This window comes from Aulostomus chinensis, chromosome 5 (genome assembly GCF_037954235.1).
Source record: "Aulostomus chinensis isolate RoL2024-O1b breed Wild chromosome 5, RoL_Achi_v1.0, whole genome shotgun sequence".
NCBI classification, from domain to species: Eukaryota; Metazoa; Chordata; class Actinopteri; order Syngnathiformes; family Aulostomidae; genus Aulostomus; species Aulostomus chinensis.
Genome location: NC_141324.1, coordinates 28,904,202 through 28,922,673, shown reverse-complemented (window position 1 = coordinate 28,922,673; position 18,472 = coordinate 28,904,202). Strand labels below are relative to the sequence as shown.

Sequence of the window (18,472 nt, the reverse complement as noted above, 5' to 3'; positions counted from 1 at the left end):
GGGAGCAGCGCTGAGGTGCCCGGTCAAGGTTGAGCAGACTCCCCCTCCCTTCACACACACAGCGGAGCAGCGCAAAACAAAAGATTCTGGTTGTAAACAGACTGGAAGCAGCTGACTGTGATGAGTGGTTTTCTGTGTCCCAGCGTGTGTGTGTGTGTGTGTGTGTGTGTGTGTGTGTGTGTGTGTGTGTGTGTCCTTTTGAATGAATGAAAGCATGAAAGGCAAAAGAGACCATGCGGTTTTCTGTGCGCTCATCTGTGAGCGCAAATAATTGATTTGCACCATAGAAACTCAGTTTATCACTGTATAATGTACAGTAGATGGACACACACCACCTACACCGAATGTCCATACATTTTTTTTTTTTTTTTTTGCCTTTAATTTTAATTGTTCATTGGCATCTACGTTACGTTGAATTTGACCTCCTTCTCTACGCATCAGCAGCAAGTCTGTTCGGCATGATGGAGACTTTGAAACGACACCAGAGGAATGTAAAACAGGCCAAATCTGATGGCAATTGATTATTTTTTTGTACATGCAGGCAAATTTCATGGGGAAAACACCAAATCATCACGAGTCCACAAACAGTGATGTGTTGCATGTCAGCTACAAGGCGACGATGCCATTGCCAAACCGTTTTGGGCTCACAAATTCCATCAAGTCCTCCAACCTTTTACAGCTACATTCGTCATTTGCTCCAACCACCTGATACGACACATTTGTAGCACAGTCCGGTTAGGTTTAGCCACAAAACACTTGGTTAGTGTTTGGAAAAGATCATGGTTTCTGTTCAAATGGGCACTGTTGTGACAGAAATGGGAAACAGATCAACAGCCGGCTCCCACCGCAGCTGCATATTATCCGCCCCAATATTCACATAACCTGTCAAAACAACTGCCAGACAACATTAATTCAGTTAAACCTGTTCCTCTACTAAGTAGCCACAAACATGGCTCTCCGCTTGCTGCCATCGCCTCTCTGTTCATCCATCCTCCACTCCCTCCACCTCTTTATACGGAGTGGTCTCCACTGATTATTCACGTCATGTTTCTTCTGACTTTCCAGCGGTCATCAGTCACTTATACAGGATTATCGATAGTTTTCACCTCTTTTATTGATGACCTTTACGCCCGTCCCTCTGAGGTGATTACTGCCGTCAAGCCGTGAAGGTTGGTACCAGCACAAACTGGACTTTGAAGCATTCCGACGCATCAGCAAACATTTCGTTCCAAAAATGAATTTCTATGGAAGAAGCACTCGTCAGGGAATAATCCCTGGTTGGTGCTCTGCTGGCTGCATGCTGTAATACCGTCCCTGCCCGCTGTATCAACAAGTTATTTGGTTTCGGAGTCATACCTCAACCTGTGTGTGCGTGTGTTTGTGTGAACTGGTCAGGTCCTCGCTGGCTTTGCTCAACAGGCACGCACCACGTCCTAGTCAGAAACCACTGGCCTTTCTGCCGTTCACAGTCAATATTGACATCTATAATGGAACAGCCAGCTGACCTGAGCTGCAGAGCCTCGGCGTCCTCCCACGGTCAGTTCAGACCGCGGGCCAAGCTCTCACACACGCATTCCACTGCGTTTTCTCTGATACACCATCAGACCTGGTTAATTTTACCTCATTAAGGAGATGGTGGTGCAGAGTATTTCATTGTCTGCTGTTTAAAGAGCAGACAATTATATAGACACAAGTCACTGACAATGTCAGCGAGTCACAAGCAGTTTTAGGAGTAACGCTCAACTGCGTCCTCGGTGATGAGTAGTTCCACCATCAGAATGCATCCCTGACCACCTCCGCAGGTGGTTCCGATCAGACCGGGTCCTCCATGCGTCTCAGGTGCATTTACTCCTCTGCTGTGCTTTAATCAAGCGCTGTCGGTTTGCAGTCCGAAACGTTTCTAGTTACGTCTCAAATCGTATTTCTGGAGAACTGAACATCCAACTGGATGAAGATGTGGATTACACTGGACAAGCAGCTTCCAGCAACAAATGAGTGACTTGGGTTTTTCTGAATTCTGGATCCTCCAAGAAATCACGCGGGGTGGTGGGGGGGACGACAAAAAACACTTTTTTGAGGACTTCAAAGAAAATAACGAATTAAAGGCTGAGCACTCAAATGACTCCAGGGGGCACTCGTTCCTGCAGACATCCAACAATCTTGAAAAGTGGATAAGATGAATAAACCACCACTCTGTGTTCTCAAGATCTGTGTAAGTCCCTGCCCATCCTCATCCTCCTCTCCTTCCTCCACTCCCTCACTGCCCATCTGCCTCCATTTCCTCCCTTTCACGTTGTTTGTTTATGCCTGCTCTCATATTCTCTACCTCTCTCTTTCAACCCACTCCTCTCTATTTATCTCATCCTCACAGGCAGTGTCCATTCATCCTGAATTACTGCCTAAGAGCAGCGCAAAAGGACGACAACAAAGTGAAAAATAAAAACCAGGAAAGCATAAAAACAACTGGCATCACACTGTTTCTCCAGATGATACCGGCTTTTATCTTTGAAAGGAAGCATTAAAAATCCTCAACCCTCCTCGTCCTCTCTCGCCACCTCGTACAGCCCCTTCTTGAAATGTCTCTTTCTATTATAAGACTTTCATTTTTACAACCAGCAAGGAGTAATCGCTCATGATAATTCCTGCTTATATTCTTCACCCCTGATGTATTTTAAGCTTCATCGCCTCACTCGCTCTCCCTCCTCATTTTCCCAGCGCTACTTTACGTCATTGACCTGGCTGTTAAACCAAAGCTGTCAAACCTCTTTGATGGGGGTCAGTTTCAGAAAACGAACACAACGCATAGTTCTGAATACTTTTATACGACCGGTAATTACCTGAGCTTTACCTGACTCCGAATTTTCAGTCAATCCTGGATTTGACTGTTCAATACCATCAGCCTTCAGCCAAGAAATTTGTATTCTCACAATGTTCTCTCTCCCTTTGAAGTGGGATAAAATGTAAACCATGCACCTGTTCTCTGGTTACAACTTTCAACTTTGGAACAACAGTGTTTTATATCCTGAAAGGTAGCATTCTGTTATTGACAGCCCGATCACAGGAAACTCAGGAAACACAGCAGCAGCCCGTTAGCTTTGAGGCACGTTAACGTTAGCAGTCTCTGCTCATGGGGAGAGTTACCTCAATCAGGTCCTGGTTTCTCATAAAACAGATTTTTCCATGTTTAACCTTTCCGGGAGACTCAGCTAACAGTAAATTTGTGGATCTTTGCTGACATAAGGCTGTTTCTGACAGTGGTGCTGACATTAGCTTGCAAGCCTTACTAGCTAACGTCCTGACCCATTTGATCATCATGGAATACTGGCTACAACACCTTTATCCAGGTCTCAATATATGTCCACAGTATAAATCCCAATTTTCTGTAATTTTGTGTTTTATTCAATAAGTACAGAACCATAGTTTGTTCACTTTACCACTTCTGTAAAATCTCCATTCCCACCGCTGACAGGATTTTGCGACATTCAAAGTCATCATGAGGAAGAGGACGGTATTGCGCACATTGTGAAAGAGCGCTGCGTTGGTAGGTCCTGAAACAGCCAAATGAATCATATCATTTATATTCTTGAAAATTACTTTTTTTGTTTTTAAATGTTGTACTCAGTTTTGTTTTTTTGAAGAAAGTTTTGGGTGAAACACTCCCTCACTAAAGAGTTGATTGAAAAAATGAATGGATGAAATTATAAGGAATATTACAAGGAATTTTAATGAAAATTTTACGAGTTAAATGATACATGGAAATGCTCAAAAACAATAACGTGATAGAGTTAATTAAAAAAGGCAAAAAAATAGCAGCTTTATGCTTCATTTTCTTACTGTACCAATACTGAACAGGCGTTTCAGAGCTGAGGTACAGCATCATTTTAGCACCGTTACACCCATAATCAATCAGATTTGTACGTTGAATTATGTGACATCTCTATTATGTCACCCTCAACCGTTTTCTAAACATGATAACTCTAAAGAGTAATGGAGGGTCACAGATCAAACCGCTATCTTACGATCTACCATCACTCCCCCCATCCCACACCTGATGAAGCTGTTGTGGCTCGCCATCATGGCCCCCGAGCCTTTAGAGGATGTTTCATGGATGAGCTCACAGGCTCCTGGTAGAGCCGGAGCCTCTTTGGGCTGTTGATGCCTGCCACTAAAGAATAGATCAAATGGAGGGTGCACACAATGCAGTCAACTATAAACTAAAGCCAATTATTATCTTTGTTTCTCCACCCTGGGGGCCCGGGTGGGATGGCCTGACCGGGGAGCTGAGATGGGCAAGCGGTGGAAGTAGGTGTGTGGAGGTTGTGTGGAGCAGCAAAACAAACGCTCCGGGGAAAACGTCAATTCAGGGATGTGCATTCAGAGCGCTGCCGGCTTCCATAAAAACATCATGAAGCGAGACCCTTCTTTTTTTTCTATATCCATAAGAGCAAACGGGCTATTAACTAATAAAAGGCCATCCACACAGCCAGCCGTTTCCATAGAAACAAGCAATAAAGGAGTCTGGGAGAATGAGTCCTGGGGCAGGGGATGCAAGCGAGGTTGCGCTCAAGGTCATGTTTGCATTGACCTGAAGGCCTTGTTACAATATATATGACCCATTTAGATCTCCATCCACTGTTGCAGCTGACCTTGGAGTTTACGAGGCGGCGGCGGCAGAAAAGGCCATCATACAATTGGCTTGATTCATGTGACATGTCGGCTAAACAACGGGCTTGTTACCCCCAACATACCCACCTCGCCAGCTCGTAGCGGTTGCTATATATCTGCTAGCGGGGATATATTTGCTCTGAGCTCAAGGCGTTATTCTGACAGGTAAATTTAGTTACCTGTTAGGATCGATTCAGCTGTACCCCTTAACAGATGCAGTGTTTCGAACGTGTCCGTCGACAAAATGACATTTTGTGGGGCTCAAGCAGCAGCGTAGTGATGTTTTTTTTTCCATATTTAACAGCTATTAAATTAATGGAAAATACAATAAATCATTACTTGCTGTATAACCCTGTCTGCGGACACCTCTCCTCTGCTTTTCATTGGCGCCGGGGTGACATTGAGGATGCTGTGTAAACCATTTCACCGTGACCTGCTGTAAGCCGGTTGTGTGCCGTGGAAGCGGGTGATGAAAGGGCAATCGCCAAATGTTCAGAAACAGTAAACATCCGCGCAGCCTTTTGTTGCGGCGTATCTTCTGGGTTCAGCGTCTGCCTCCTCCGACGCCTGTGGAGGCTCGGCGGATGCCAGTTACCTCCGCCTCAGGCAGGATGACAGCTCATCAAGATGATTGACATGTATGTGAAAGTGTGGGACTAACGATGCTCTCCCTGTCAGGAAGCTGGAAAGTTGGAAGATTTAAGAGACATTTACAGCTGTAATGAGTGACATAACCGCAATTGCTATTAATTAAAGTATTTTTGAGCTTGAAACTGAGATGAAGCCGAATGACTGAGGACCTCATCGCCGCCACTATTCTTCAGTCTTCAGGGTATGAAGGGAAAGATATAACTCCTGCTTCTCATGGTCATAATGTTCAGATTTTTATTTTAGGAGTCTATCAATGAGGCTACTGGTCTGGCGACCACTGACGGCCCTTCTGGCTCTGATGGCCCACCTCTACGGGGTCAGGTCTTGTGGTCTTCCCCTGTAGTCGGTCCTAGCTGGTTTCATACGTCCTGGTTTGATTTCTGGTCTGGCATTTGATGTTTTTGATCCATTTTGAACGTTTAAAACATCAGGTATTCATCCAACACCAAGACAATACCCAGTGTGCAACCCTCAATTCTCTTGCGTCATCATAGATGAGGTCCAGGTGTGTTTGGCAGGTGCGTCACCAAATAATCGCCACTGGATGCAGTTAGACGACAACTTGGTCACTGGCAGTTGTACCATGAACCCTGAGTGTGCATCTCTCCTCCTTTATACCATGAAATGTTGATGAAAACATAGTTTAAAATTTTTTTTTTTTATTAAACTGGCCTGACAGGTATTATTAGCTTTTAGTTGTTGCAGCTCCAGTTCACACAGCGAACGATGATGGTGAAGGTTCTGTGCAAAATCGTCTTCCTTAACAACCTGGAACAATGTACATGGTTAAAAAACAGCTGGTTGTACTTTGGCTCAGAGTTAATATTACAAACTACTGTGTTTTGTGAGTAAATAGCTTTGTTTCAAAGTAGTTAACGAAGGTTTTTGTTTTTTGTTTTTTTACCAGAAACAAACCCAACAAACAGTTAAACTTCCTGACTATAGTTTCTAGTTTGTTTTCTTAATGTGCCGCAACAGGAAGCCCTGTTTAATTGGCCGTCCTTGGATTATAAAACATGACTTTATTAGCACGTACAAAAGGGAAAGGTACATTTTGTTTTTTTTCAATAAATCGCTAGAAAAATCTCTCATTTTAAGAGACCGTTCAACTCCTTTGACAACCTTCAGAAAGGCTGTAAAGTTGAATCCTCTCTGGATAATAAAGGTTGCTCTGCAGAAGTGTAAATGGACATTGCATCAGTTTCAGTTGGATATATAAAATGTTAAATGAAACTCATTTCAAGTTATGTCTCTAATTTTAATAGTCAGTATCACAGATAAGTGATGCAACGTTTTCCAAGCTACTGCCAGTTTCATTAAACGCCTCCCCTGCTTAGACGACTGAAATGTGTGGACGTGTGTTCAAGCAAACAATTTGAATATCCTCATAAAACCGAATATTTGGAGCGGAATCATAAAAGCGATGGGAGCTGCTTCATATTGGAGGAATATTTCTTCCACTGTTGTGGAAAAGTGTAGTTCACTGAGCTGCGTTTGCTGATAAAACTTGCAGGAAAGTAGTTGGGATCCAACATTTTCTTGACAGGTTTTAGAAGCTCTTCCTCGGTAGCTTCATGTAGACACACACACACACACATACACACACTCTCCTTCCTGCCTTTGAACACACAGACACACACACATAGACAGACACACACGCACACACACACACTCTCTCTCTGTTACTGACTTCATTTTCTCCATCATCATACTTTCATTTGCTTCATTTCCAATGGATTTTCTCCCATTTTCTCCCCCACTTCAGTCACACCTCTGCTTTGTACGGAGCCTTGGAGAGGCCATGGAAGAAAAACCAGTTTATTAAATTATTCATGGCCATAAAACTTGTTCCTTCAGTTTAATTAATATATGACCGTCTGATATAACTTCTTCCCGAAAATTAATGAATGTGTGGAAACAAGTCGTATCATTATCATCTTGGGTCGCCGCCATCACTTTTTGAATTGAGGGAACGTTTTATTTCATCTGGTGGCCTCAAACAAGTCAAACTGAGACGTTGTATCTTGAGGCCCTGAAATCACCAGATTGAAGGAGGTTCTAGTTTGTCCTTTGCTGACTAATATGAAACTGAGGGAACCCAGTTCTCTCACAAGGCTGTAAATCGAGGAACAAGTAATATCTTGGGTCAACAAATGAATCAAATGTAGGACGCGTGTTGGTCTCTGACTGAATGGAGGCAACAAGTCACCTCTTGGGGGAACGAATTAAATTGTGATCACATGTTTTAGCTTGTGGCTCTGAAATAACTGAATGTTTGAGGTAATTAATAAGTATAGTAAAGGAACAGGATATATAACTGACAGCTTAACTGAATGAGGGAACAAGTTGTATCTCGTTGCCCCAAAATAGCGAATATTATATCCATGACTTTCCACAGAACAACCTAATTACCCAGAATGCCCCAAAACAAGCTGCTTCCTCATCAGGTCAGTGCATGTTTGCAGTTGACTCAACAACCGCCTCCTCTGCCTCCTCCCCCCCTTCCCCAACCCCCCACCCTTGACCCTCCACACCACTTTCCCAGCATTCCCCCCCGAGGTTACGGCGCAGCACGGGTCCCAGCTGCATGGAGGCGAGCCTGAGTGCATCCAGCCGTTACCATCGCTACTCCCCGAGCCACAGGCGTCCCTCGGCGCCGGACGGGAAGATATATGTTGTGTTTACACAGAGAAAGACAGAGAGAGAGAGAGAGAGAGAGAGAGAGCGTAACGTGACGATTAAAACCCAAGGAAAAAAACACACTCGTACAGACACGAACAGACAGCGTGGAAGATGACAACACTTCATTTGGAAATTCAAAAGCGGCATTGAGAGCCGGGAGATGTTGGAGCCTGTGTGTCATTTTGTATGAATAATTCCTTTTATTTGATTATGCACTTTCAAAAGTTGGCTCTTTTGATCAAAATGGTGTCAGGCTGTTCACAGGTGCGGCGGCGTCCTTGTAGCGCCGTATTTCATGGATTGCTGCTGCTGTGTTTGAAGAGTTCAGTTCCAAAATAATTTAAATTCCCTCTTGGGAAACATATATGAAGGTTATCGTTGAGTTTTTTTCTAAAACACACAGTTTGTGAAAGCGTTCCAGCATCATAAGCTTCTATAAACAAAGTAATTGCGTGCCTTTTGTCACCGACTCTCGGCGACGAGCAGGTCCGCTGGCTGGAGCGCCAGACAGGAATCGGCAGGGGTGAAAGTGGCTTAAAAGTCTTGCCAGAGCTGTAAAAAAAAAAAAAAGCGCGCGCTTACAGTTTTTAATGGGTTTTGGGTGATTTTTATGTTAGTATTCGGGTGTCTATTCCCCACACATCTGCAGCCCCCATAGCCCCACCCTTCCCGCGCTCCCCCTGGAAATGCTTTGAAAACTGCTTTGTACAGTCACTGCCCACTACAGTGCTGACAACAGGGAACAGGCAGACATGAAAAAACAGATCATCAGTGTCACTCAATGCTTTATTTAGCAAAGTATCAGTTTACACTTTACAGCGAGTGACACAACACAAAACGTGGAAAATTTCAAGAACCGTCACTAATTTGATTTTGCCCTCACATGCAGAACGCGTGTGGTTTTAACCAATCAAAACGAACAATGCTGGTAACGTGACCCACGTGTGCGTCTGTCAGCCAACCAGAAACGCCTCGCATGCGGAGATGCGCTCATGGGCACGACTCCGTGTCAAGGCAGTTTCACACTGAACACGCAAGGCGCAGGCTGCGCGGGGGAAGTCATTTTATTGTGTATGTGGGCACTGTGACGTCACATGAGCGCAAACCAAGCCCAGCAACTCGGTAGCGCTGTGCGCGCTTGCGCCCCACCCCGCGCAGCGCGCCTCGTCTGCCGCGTTCAGTGTGAAACCACCTTCAGACGTCATTTTTTTTTATTTAATATGGGATTCTGACAGCTCCTCTCTCCTCCTTTTTTTAACAGAACTCCATTCCGGCCGTGAATATTTTACCGGAACTGCGTTTTGGCCCGTTCCGGCTCACTTTCACCCCTGGAATCGGTGCAAGTCAAGTGAAATACAAGCATCGTCCTCACACGCTGTCAAAATGTCCTTCAGCACAAGACGAGGGGAGCCGCTCATTGTCCTGCTGCTTCAAGATGTGAATGTGTGCAAATGTATGAGGAGAAGGCAAAGATTTACTGGAAAAGTGAACCACTGGGTGCCTTCCAACTTCCTGAAGTGATGTCACTGACCTTGTGGCTAATAAATCTACACAGTGCATGTTTACTTCTTTTAGCCTCCCTAAAACACTACTTAATAATCTCCTCATGTGACGGATTTTTCATGTTCGTGTTGTTGTTGTGAAAATCTGTTTCATTTCAACTTGTTCTAGGTTTTAGCAGTTTTTTTTGACAGAATCTCTACAGAGAGTAAAGTCACGCAAAACTGTTAAATGACCAGAACCTCGGGAACCTTTCGCGAAAGCATTTATAAATATATTTTTAATCATTTCCTTCTGTCCTCTATTGCTGCATTAGGGGGCTCAGACCCAGGCTAGTTAGCTTAGCACAATGGATGGTCATGGGTGGGAAGTGTTAGCATAGCTCCGTCTCTGCCTGCGTTAATATAGCAAGTGTCGTGTGTAACATTGGTAAGGAATAACAGTTTAACATGAGGAGGCGTTGTAGTGTTAGAATCAGACACGTAGCCGGGACTACTTTCCTGACTGGGCGCAGTGATTTGACGCAGCACCTCCAAAGCTCCACTGGAACTTGGGTCAACAGAACCAAACGTTTGTTGAGGACTAGAAGAGCGGCTGCTGCTGCTGATCATGAGGAAGAGGAGGACTCCTGCTGGACACACCAGCATCCTGGACCTGAGCTAGCTGATGCTAACACTTCCCACCCATTACCAGCCATTGTACTAAGCTAACTAGCCTGGCCCTGAACTAGCTGATGCTAAGAATCGCCACCCACTACCAGCCATTGTACTAAGCTAACTAGCCTGGACCTGAACTAGCTGATGCTAAGAATCCCCACCCACTACCAGCCATTTTGCTAAGCTAACTAGCGGTTAGCTGGTCTCTGTGGCTCTCGATAGAATAGAATCTGTTCCTGCAGAAAGTGTGTTTTTCTTAATATAACCAACATTGCAACAGACTCATTAGAAATGTTGTAGTAACACTCCCAAAACCCTTCACATTTTGTAATGTTCAACTGGATTCTAGCATTTGTCACTTGCTTTCATCTTGTAGCTCAAAGACTTTTTACTCAACCACTGGAAATTTGAACAGAATCCCAGCAGGGAGTGTTTTCTTGAGATTGATGGAAATCCTTCTGTGTGTTTTTCATCGACACAAAATGAAAAATGTCAACACGTTACAGATGAGCGTGTTGATGATAAGCTACTACTTAGCAATCAGGGCCTCTTAATAAGTATTTATTGGAAGCTAATAGGCTGTGGGCTCATGAATATGCAACCATTAGCCAGTAATTGCTAATTAATTAGCTTTGCACACTCATTCAATTAGAGAAATATGAGGCCATTAAGGAATAACCGATTGGTCGTTAGTGTCAAGTATGCAAATAAATGTTTATTTGTTCGGGGGAGATCCATCCATGGGAAATGATGGGCTCCATAAAGGATTTGATTGCTTCCACCCAAAACACGACCAAGTATCATTATTTGTGATTCTTGAATTCATCAGTTACTGCTTAGATTCATCCGTCAGTAACGGAGCTGTGTTCTACGGTGATTATTAGGTTTATTCCTGGCGCGTGCTATCATGAATCTGCTTTCATTTCATGCCAGTTATCTTTCTTTTCCCTTCCTGCAGTGGCGGACATCGCAGTTTAGAGCGCCGCTCGCCCGGTAACCCAGCGCTGCACATTTAACTTAAAAAAAAAAAAAAAGAATAAAAAAAAAAAAGACTTCTTAATGTGTCACAGGCTGAGCGCTGCTGGAGGAGATGCAGCGAGGAAAATAAAAGTAGAACTTGCTTCATCGGAAATGTGACTGACAGCAGACAGAAGTTTTTTTTTGTTTTTTTTGTTTTGGTTTCTCTGAAGGAGAGTGAAGCAGCCGCAGTCCTGCTGTGTTTTGTACTGTGTGAATACAACAACAAAAAAAGAAAAACGCCAATAAAAGTGAGGTTTCTGTACCACTTTCTTTAGTAACGCTGTGAGGTAAAAACAGGAAAAGGTGGGAGGTGCCACCTGCACTAATGAGGTCATGTGGTCGTGTCTCCTTGTAGCAGGACATCTCAAGAACAAATGCAGAGATTTTGATTAAAAATGCTTGGGTAAAGGAACAAGGGATTAGCGTTCGGAAGTTGTTTAACATATTTTTCATGCAACGGCGGCACGAGCAATCATAACGCCGGTGTACCAGCCAGCAGGTACCCCGCTCTGCCGGCGGCTCATACCGTGGTCATGAGCTCCAGAGCAGGAATAGGCTGCTCTTCACAACGCAGGCTGGACGAGAGATGTTTCTTTGTGGATAAAAACCCGCCTGGATGTGCTCTGATGATACGAGGCAGCGGAACGTTAGCTTGAGGTTCTTGGTGCTAAGTGCTGGTATTGTTCCTGATGTTCGGGGCCAAAGACCAAAGCTGCTACCATGGATCAATGAACTAACTGCCTTGGCAGCTCGACCCCTTGGTTCGGGTACACGCTTGCACTCTTGCTTGATGTTTTTCTGTCACTGCTCCTTGTATCCTGATGAGTGCAGTTTCTAAATTCCACAACAACATTCCACTGTTTCTACAGTCGAAAGACGAAGCGTACGTCCCCGTAATTAAATCTCAGATTTTGTTGATGAGAAGAGGAGTTGGGAGTTTAACCTCAGCTGTCAGGGCTTCATTTGAAATATTTCAACTCTCCAAACTTGATCACAGATATTCCAAGGTTGAAAAACATGTTTGGGGGTTGTTGTTTTTTTATTCTATGTGTCTGAGCAGTAAAGTGTCAGAACAGAACTCATTTAATTACATTTCAGTCAGTAAAAGTGAGTCAACAATGTTTAGCCAAATCATCAAAGTTCAAGCTTGAGCAGCAACAAAGTCGCCTTCAAGTGAAGGTCAGAGAAACAGGTTTTTTTTTTTTTAAATAGCAAACAAAATAACAATTTAGTTCAGTTGTGCTCTCAAGGCGAAACTCGCCATACTCTTCAGTTTTAGTCCGTTCACACAGCTGAGAGGAAAAATGACAGCGGCGCTCCCTCTCAGAGGGAAGTCAGAGTGGAGACGTTTTACCGAGGCAGCTCACTTCATCCAGGCTGAGCTGAAAAACAAGAAGTGAACCTGAGGACTGAAACCGAAACTGGAGAACCGGAGTCGGAACCAGGCAGATATGACACGATGGCACAAAAATAAAAACCTCCCTGAAACTAAAGTGTATATCAGCTATAATCTGGGAAGTACAGACATACATTCCTCATTACTAAAATCTCAATGTTTCTATCAGATTAGTCGGTATCTAAACAGGACAAATATTTTTGCAGTCCAGCTTCAGATAATTGTCTTAACCATGTTATTGTTGGGGCCGTGAACAGAATTTGAAGCAGTGTTTTGTAAACTGGAACCCGAAGCAGCGGCCAACACCTCGGAGCTTTGTGGTGCCTTCATTTGGTTGTGAAATGCGACACAAAATTTAAAAACTTATATTTCGCCCCAAAAGTTTAATTTGAAATCTTTGGCCCATGTAGTTGTTTTTGTTTTTTTTTTTTTTTACCCCCTCCCGCATCACTTCGTCGTGACTGCAGAATGCAGGAAGAGCCAGCCACGTAGCGCTTAGCTTTGAGCTAAGTTTGACTGAGAGCTAGCGACAGCAAAACTGTCCAAAAAAAAAGTCGGTTTAACTTTTGGGTTCATCCTCAGATATAATCCCCGTCTTCTGAGCGGTTGCTGTTGTTAGCCGTCAGCTAGCGCACGTGGCTGGCTCCCTCTGCATTCTACAGCTGCAAAGAAGTCATTCAGGAGGTAGGAAACACATCTTTGTTTGCTCAAGTCATTTATTTGAGAGTGTTTGACAGGCAACATACAGATCCGATCCAGATTCCATTCAGAAAAACGAGCCTTTTAAACTTTTCTTTGTGAGATTCAGGCTGACGACGACGGTGTGGCTGCTGCTGCTGCTGAAGTTAAATAAGTGATCAATTATGATGTCTTCCCACATTTCTTTTCTGCACCCTCTCGATAAGAAGCCAATATACAATATCACGTCATTACATCAAGAAACAATCAGACTTCTGCTGTCAAGCACGTTGCAAGTCTGACAGAAAAACACCCTCCGCTGAGAGAGAACAGGAAAGTGACAAACCAGCAGAGGAGGTGCTAAATTCACTGGTGATAAAAAAAAAAAAAGGGGAGCACAAAACACCTTCAGGAACCAAACCTTCCATAGGAACGCCGCTGCCACCGCAGCTTCAAACGCGCTTAAATTAACTTCCAATGTGACCTGAAAACAAAAATTTGACTCCCAGCCCCCCCTTCCCCTCCTTCTTCTCCCTCAATCTTCATTTTTAGTAGAGAATGAAGACTCTTGTTTCACTGATGCAAATAAAAACCAAATAAATGTATTCTTTCATCAAAGCAATATGTAAATGACGGCACTCTCTGGATAGGGTTCCTTGAGGACTCGCTACTGTAACACAGCTGAGTCGCTGAGGGTTTGCTGTTTATTTCTCTCGCTTTTCTTTTCTTTTTTTCATCACCATTGTCTTCATGGAGGCTTGGCTGAGGAGAACACCCTGTAGTTCTGTCACAGGGAAAAATAAATGGCAGAAGGAATTTATGCCTTTAATTAAGAAAGTTGCGTGGCCTTGGAGGGATGTTACTCTTTTCGAGTCACCCCGGGAGCCAGAGACTTGTGCCTGGTGCTGAGGCGTGACTCGGTCGAGTTTTCATTGTGGTCTTGGGTGTATTTTTAAGAAAGAAGGAAATGGCTGAGAGAGAAAGATATTGCGTTGGGAATGTTTCTCGTGAGCCACGACGCTGATACAGCCGGAGCAAGATGGAGGAAGTCCAGCGGAAGGAGATGAAAGAGGTCAGTAGGACTGAGGAAGACGAGGAGCGGCGATCGTGACGCATGGATGATGTGACAGCGACAGAAAATAGCGATTCGTCACATTCATATCACTACATGAACACGGTTCTCGCGTGGGTGGTCTCTCCTAAGCAATCTCATGAAACTCACTTCACAGCAGCAACAAGCAGGGGGCGCAACTTCCCGCACAAAGAGGCAACGCTTTTGCTAACTTCCTGTCAGCACTGCTGCCATTTCTGACGTAGTACTTTGGAAAAGCACAAGGGACAAGAAGTAAAGCACGGCATCATCAACAATCCTTGCCTCCAGATCTTGTAAGTGTTTGTAGCGTTTCACCTTAAAGGTAACGCACGACGACGTCTACAACTTTTCCCACGAACAAGCGCTGCTCGCTCTTGTGGACCAGAGTCTTCTGGTGACTTTGTTTTGTCGCTTAAATCCAAGTGTTTGTGGATTACTGAGCGTGCGACCCAAGAAGACGTGGATTATTATGTAGTGACTGGATGTTAACGATGATGTAGATCTCCAGGAACAGGAGCCACTGTGCTGCATTCGTTTTACTTGTTGGATTCACTTTGTCGCCACTGAAATGTAACTTAATATTTAACTGCAAGTCACAATAAACTTAAGATGTTTTTGCTGTTGTTTGTTCGTTTGTTTGTTTGTCACTGACGAAGAGGAGCTGTAAGACAAAAATGAGAGGGGAGCTATTTGAACTGGGAGAGATGAGACGGAGCGACAGGAGAAGAGGAGCATGAATATCTCATTTTATTTATCTTTTATAAAACGTTTGCTGCGTCTAATGAATCTGTGTTCCTCAGACCGGGAGAGGACGACAGAGAAGAAAAGAGGGTTTCTGAATTTGTTTTTATGAAATTTATATCATGTGTGCTATTGAGTATGCTGGGGAGATCGGCATGATGATCTCATCCAGAATGATGTCATCCATCCCTGTGTGTGTGTGTGTGTGTGTGTGTGTGTGTGTGTGTGTGTGTGAGAGAGAGAGAGAGAGAGAGAGAGACTTTCCCCGCTCTCATCTCATCACCCCAGATCTTCTGTGTTTGACATCTAAAGTCTTCTGTCACTATGGAGTCGAGGAGAAGGTGTGTATAGCTTTAACTCCCCCAGTAGAAGTGTTTGTGTGTGTGTGTGTGTGTGTTTGGTTATTTAAAACTGCAGCAATGAAACATTTGATCTAGTAAATGATTGTTGCATAAACTACATTTGATATAATGTCAGGCACATAAAAGCATCTGTTCATTAACCAGTTCCACACAATAAATCCAAGTGTGTGTTGCTCTTCGACTGACGTGAGGGGAAGATTATTTAAATCCGTCAACGTATGTGAAGTCGACAGATCATATTTTTAGAGAGCAGCAGATCTGGATGCCTGGTGTGTGATGGATGTTCGGATGTCAAAATTAGCCATAAAAGATGAATATTCTTTCTGTTTGAATATTTATTCTTGCACGGTGTGTCTCTGAGTGCAAATCCATACAACCAGAAACACAACCACACACCCGCGGGGAAGTTTACTGTGTTTCAACACAAAGGCGTCCTCGTAAACCTCCATTCTAAATATCCGCACGTGACGGTCGTCTCATGTTGTCAGCTACGTGTCCCTACATCCAACTCTTGTTGCATCTCTGGAACGCCTCCAGGGAGAACTGAGGTCAAAGGTCACTGCCACTACAAATAAGAACACAATATCTCAGGAACGCCTTGTGGACGTTTCCTCAGATATTGTACAGACATCTGCTGGGACTAAAGGATGAACTCAGCGAAATTTCAGGGTCAAAGGTCAGAGTGGCAGGCACAATGAAGGCACACAACCAGGGTTTCCAACTCAGCAGACTGGCATGCTGACAGGTTTTGGTCACACTTAAATAATTTGATCATTGTTGATATCCGTCTGGTTTTAGCCAGCGCACGCCAGCGTGCTCATCGCTCCTCCATCAAGTACCAACGCTGCCGTCTGATGACTTTTGCTGCGTGTCTGTAACGTGTCGTGTCAAGTGGATGGATACGTTGTGTTGAGCTCTCAGGACCAACGTGTGTAAGTGACAGAATGTCACCGTGAAACACCGTTGGTGGGAGTGAGCGGATGTTCTACTCCCGGCCCTGACGTGGGAACGCCGTCTGGTAACATGATGTCGTAATTTAATTTGGTTTCAGAGCAAATCATTCAATCGATTCAATATCGCGGCAGAATTTAATAATGGAGGTATTGGGCCTCCGAGATGTGACTTGTGGTGCTGCTGGAGGAGAGGAGAAAGGAGAAGGAGCCACTCAAACAAACTGTTTCTTTCAAAGCAGAAAACCCATAATTGCATGATCTTATTGATTCTGTGCAACATAATGAGCTATGATGAAACTAAGACTTAACACTGATGTTTCTGTTGACACAGCAGCCGCGGAGCTCTGAGATTGCTCTGCTGTTTCGAAATAATTATGATTTAATTGCCTTTACATAACAAGACTAAGAACTTTGAAAACACTGGTGGTGGTGGTGACAGCAGCAGCGCCCAGAAACACTCCGCTCTGTTCGGAGCTTTCAGCTAAACGCACGCCTTTGTTTACGAGCGCATTTCATCAAGTGAATAGATTTTTTTCGTGTCCTTCACATCAGCACAGAACGGTGCAGAGAGAAAATCAAGGACATCTCTCAAAAACCCTTCAGTCATTGCTGTGAACACTTGACGCTGACTCCACACAAAGACCGTCCAACGTTCTGTCCTGAGGAAGAGAACGAGCTGCACTGCAAGCTTTCATCATCTTAGAATTAAATGTAGTCACATACTTGAGGGAGGATGATCCATACACGTGATTGGACGTCTCCTTCCACAGTGGAACAAGACTTTATTTATCCCCAGACGTGTATGGATTTGCGTTTTTGCAAGAAACCTTTCGCTTTAAACTCTGAAGAGATTTGAAAGTCATGAGAAGCACCTGAAGGCGGTGTGGCGGTCAGGCTGAGGCTGAAGCTGAAGCCGGTCAGAGAGCCGTGTCTCTTTGGAAGGGTTGTGACCCATTGATGTTTTTTTTATCATTCCACTGAATGATGGATGATGTGAATAAAGGTTCATTCGCTGGGTCATATTGATCTGTGGGACCTGGAAATATTATTGCTTTATTATAAATTAGAGCTTATTTGTACAAAAAACAAAATTTAAAAATGGATTCTACTAAATTGTGTACAACAACAAGACAGGCAAGTCCTCTGGCTCCAGCACATCCAGGACCATGTCTTACAGTTTACATCATCTATGTTGTGAAAATTAAACAGCAAGTGGTTGGGTGGTATACAGGGGGGTGGCAGATGATTGGAGCAGTGCATGATGGGATCGATGCGGCGTGATTAACTTGTGACTGCGTCGCCCAGGAGGCTAACAGCTGACTACGTGGAACCTGGTGTCGCTTGACATCCTAACGCCTGTCTCCTACACCCGGGCGGCCTCGGGCTGCAGGACTCAGACCGAGCAATGTGTGATTAGAATGCCGAATGAGGTCAACAGCAGCACACACCTGCCTCGCCTTCAGCTCTTATATAACATAAAATGACTGCAGTTATTAACACAGTCCGCCACAGGCAGCTAGACCGATGTCTCCTTGTTTTCCCTCAGCGGTCAGATGTCTTTCCCTCCCTCGTGGTTGTTGGGCTGAACAACAAGAAAAGCTGAGGCTACAGTTTCTTAGCCGATGTTCCGGTAATTTTACAAAGCAGAAAAGGGAAACTAAAATGAGTGTTCGGTAAATGAAAGACTAACATTTAAGCTGATCGAATACTGCGCTGCTGCTGGACTCGGTCCCCCCTCCAATCGTACAGTTGGGTTCTACATCAGTGCGCAAGTCGTTCTAGCTTCTACTGGGCATGAGTTGTGTTACTTTAGAAGTATTCCCCTACAAACCCAGTAAATCTGTATTTATGTGCATCTGTCATTGACATAACAACCATCATAAACACCTCCAGTGCCTCAAGGAAGCCTAATGCCAAGTTTCAAGTCCAAGAGGGCCCGGGGTCTCAGGGTCCAGGGTCTGACAGACAAGATTCTGGATTGCTCTGATGTAGTCTGGAGATGACAGAGTTGTTGAGATCTAAGTGAGAGATCAAAGATAGAAACTGTGTCAGAGATTTTGTGACATCACACTAGC

General features: G+C 44.2%; 1 long non-coding RNA gene across 1 annotated transcript in view; it reads left to right on the top strand.

Moving 5' to 3' along the window:
* Window positions 1–9,601, top strand: part of LOC147262097 (uncharacterized) — a 35,492-nt gene extending 25,891 nt beyond the window's left edge. The window contains exon 3 of the long non-coding RNA XR_015116133.1: window positions 9,260–9,601. This is a non-coding gene — a long non-coding RNA (uncharacterized LOC147262097). The remainder of the gene's footprint in view (window positions 1–9,259) is intronic.
* Window positions 9,602–18,472: the final 8,871 nt, after the last annotated feature.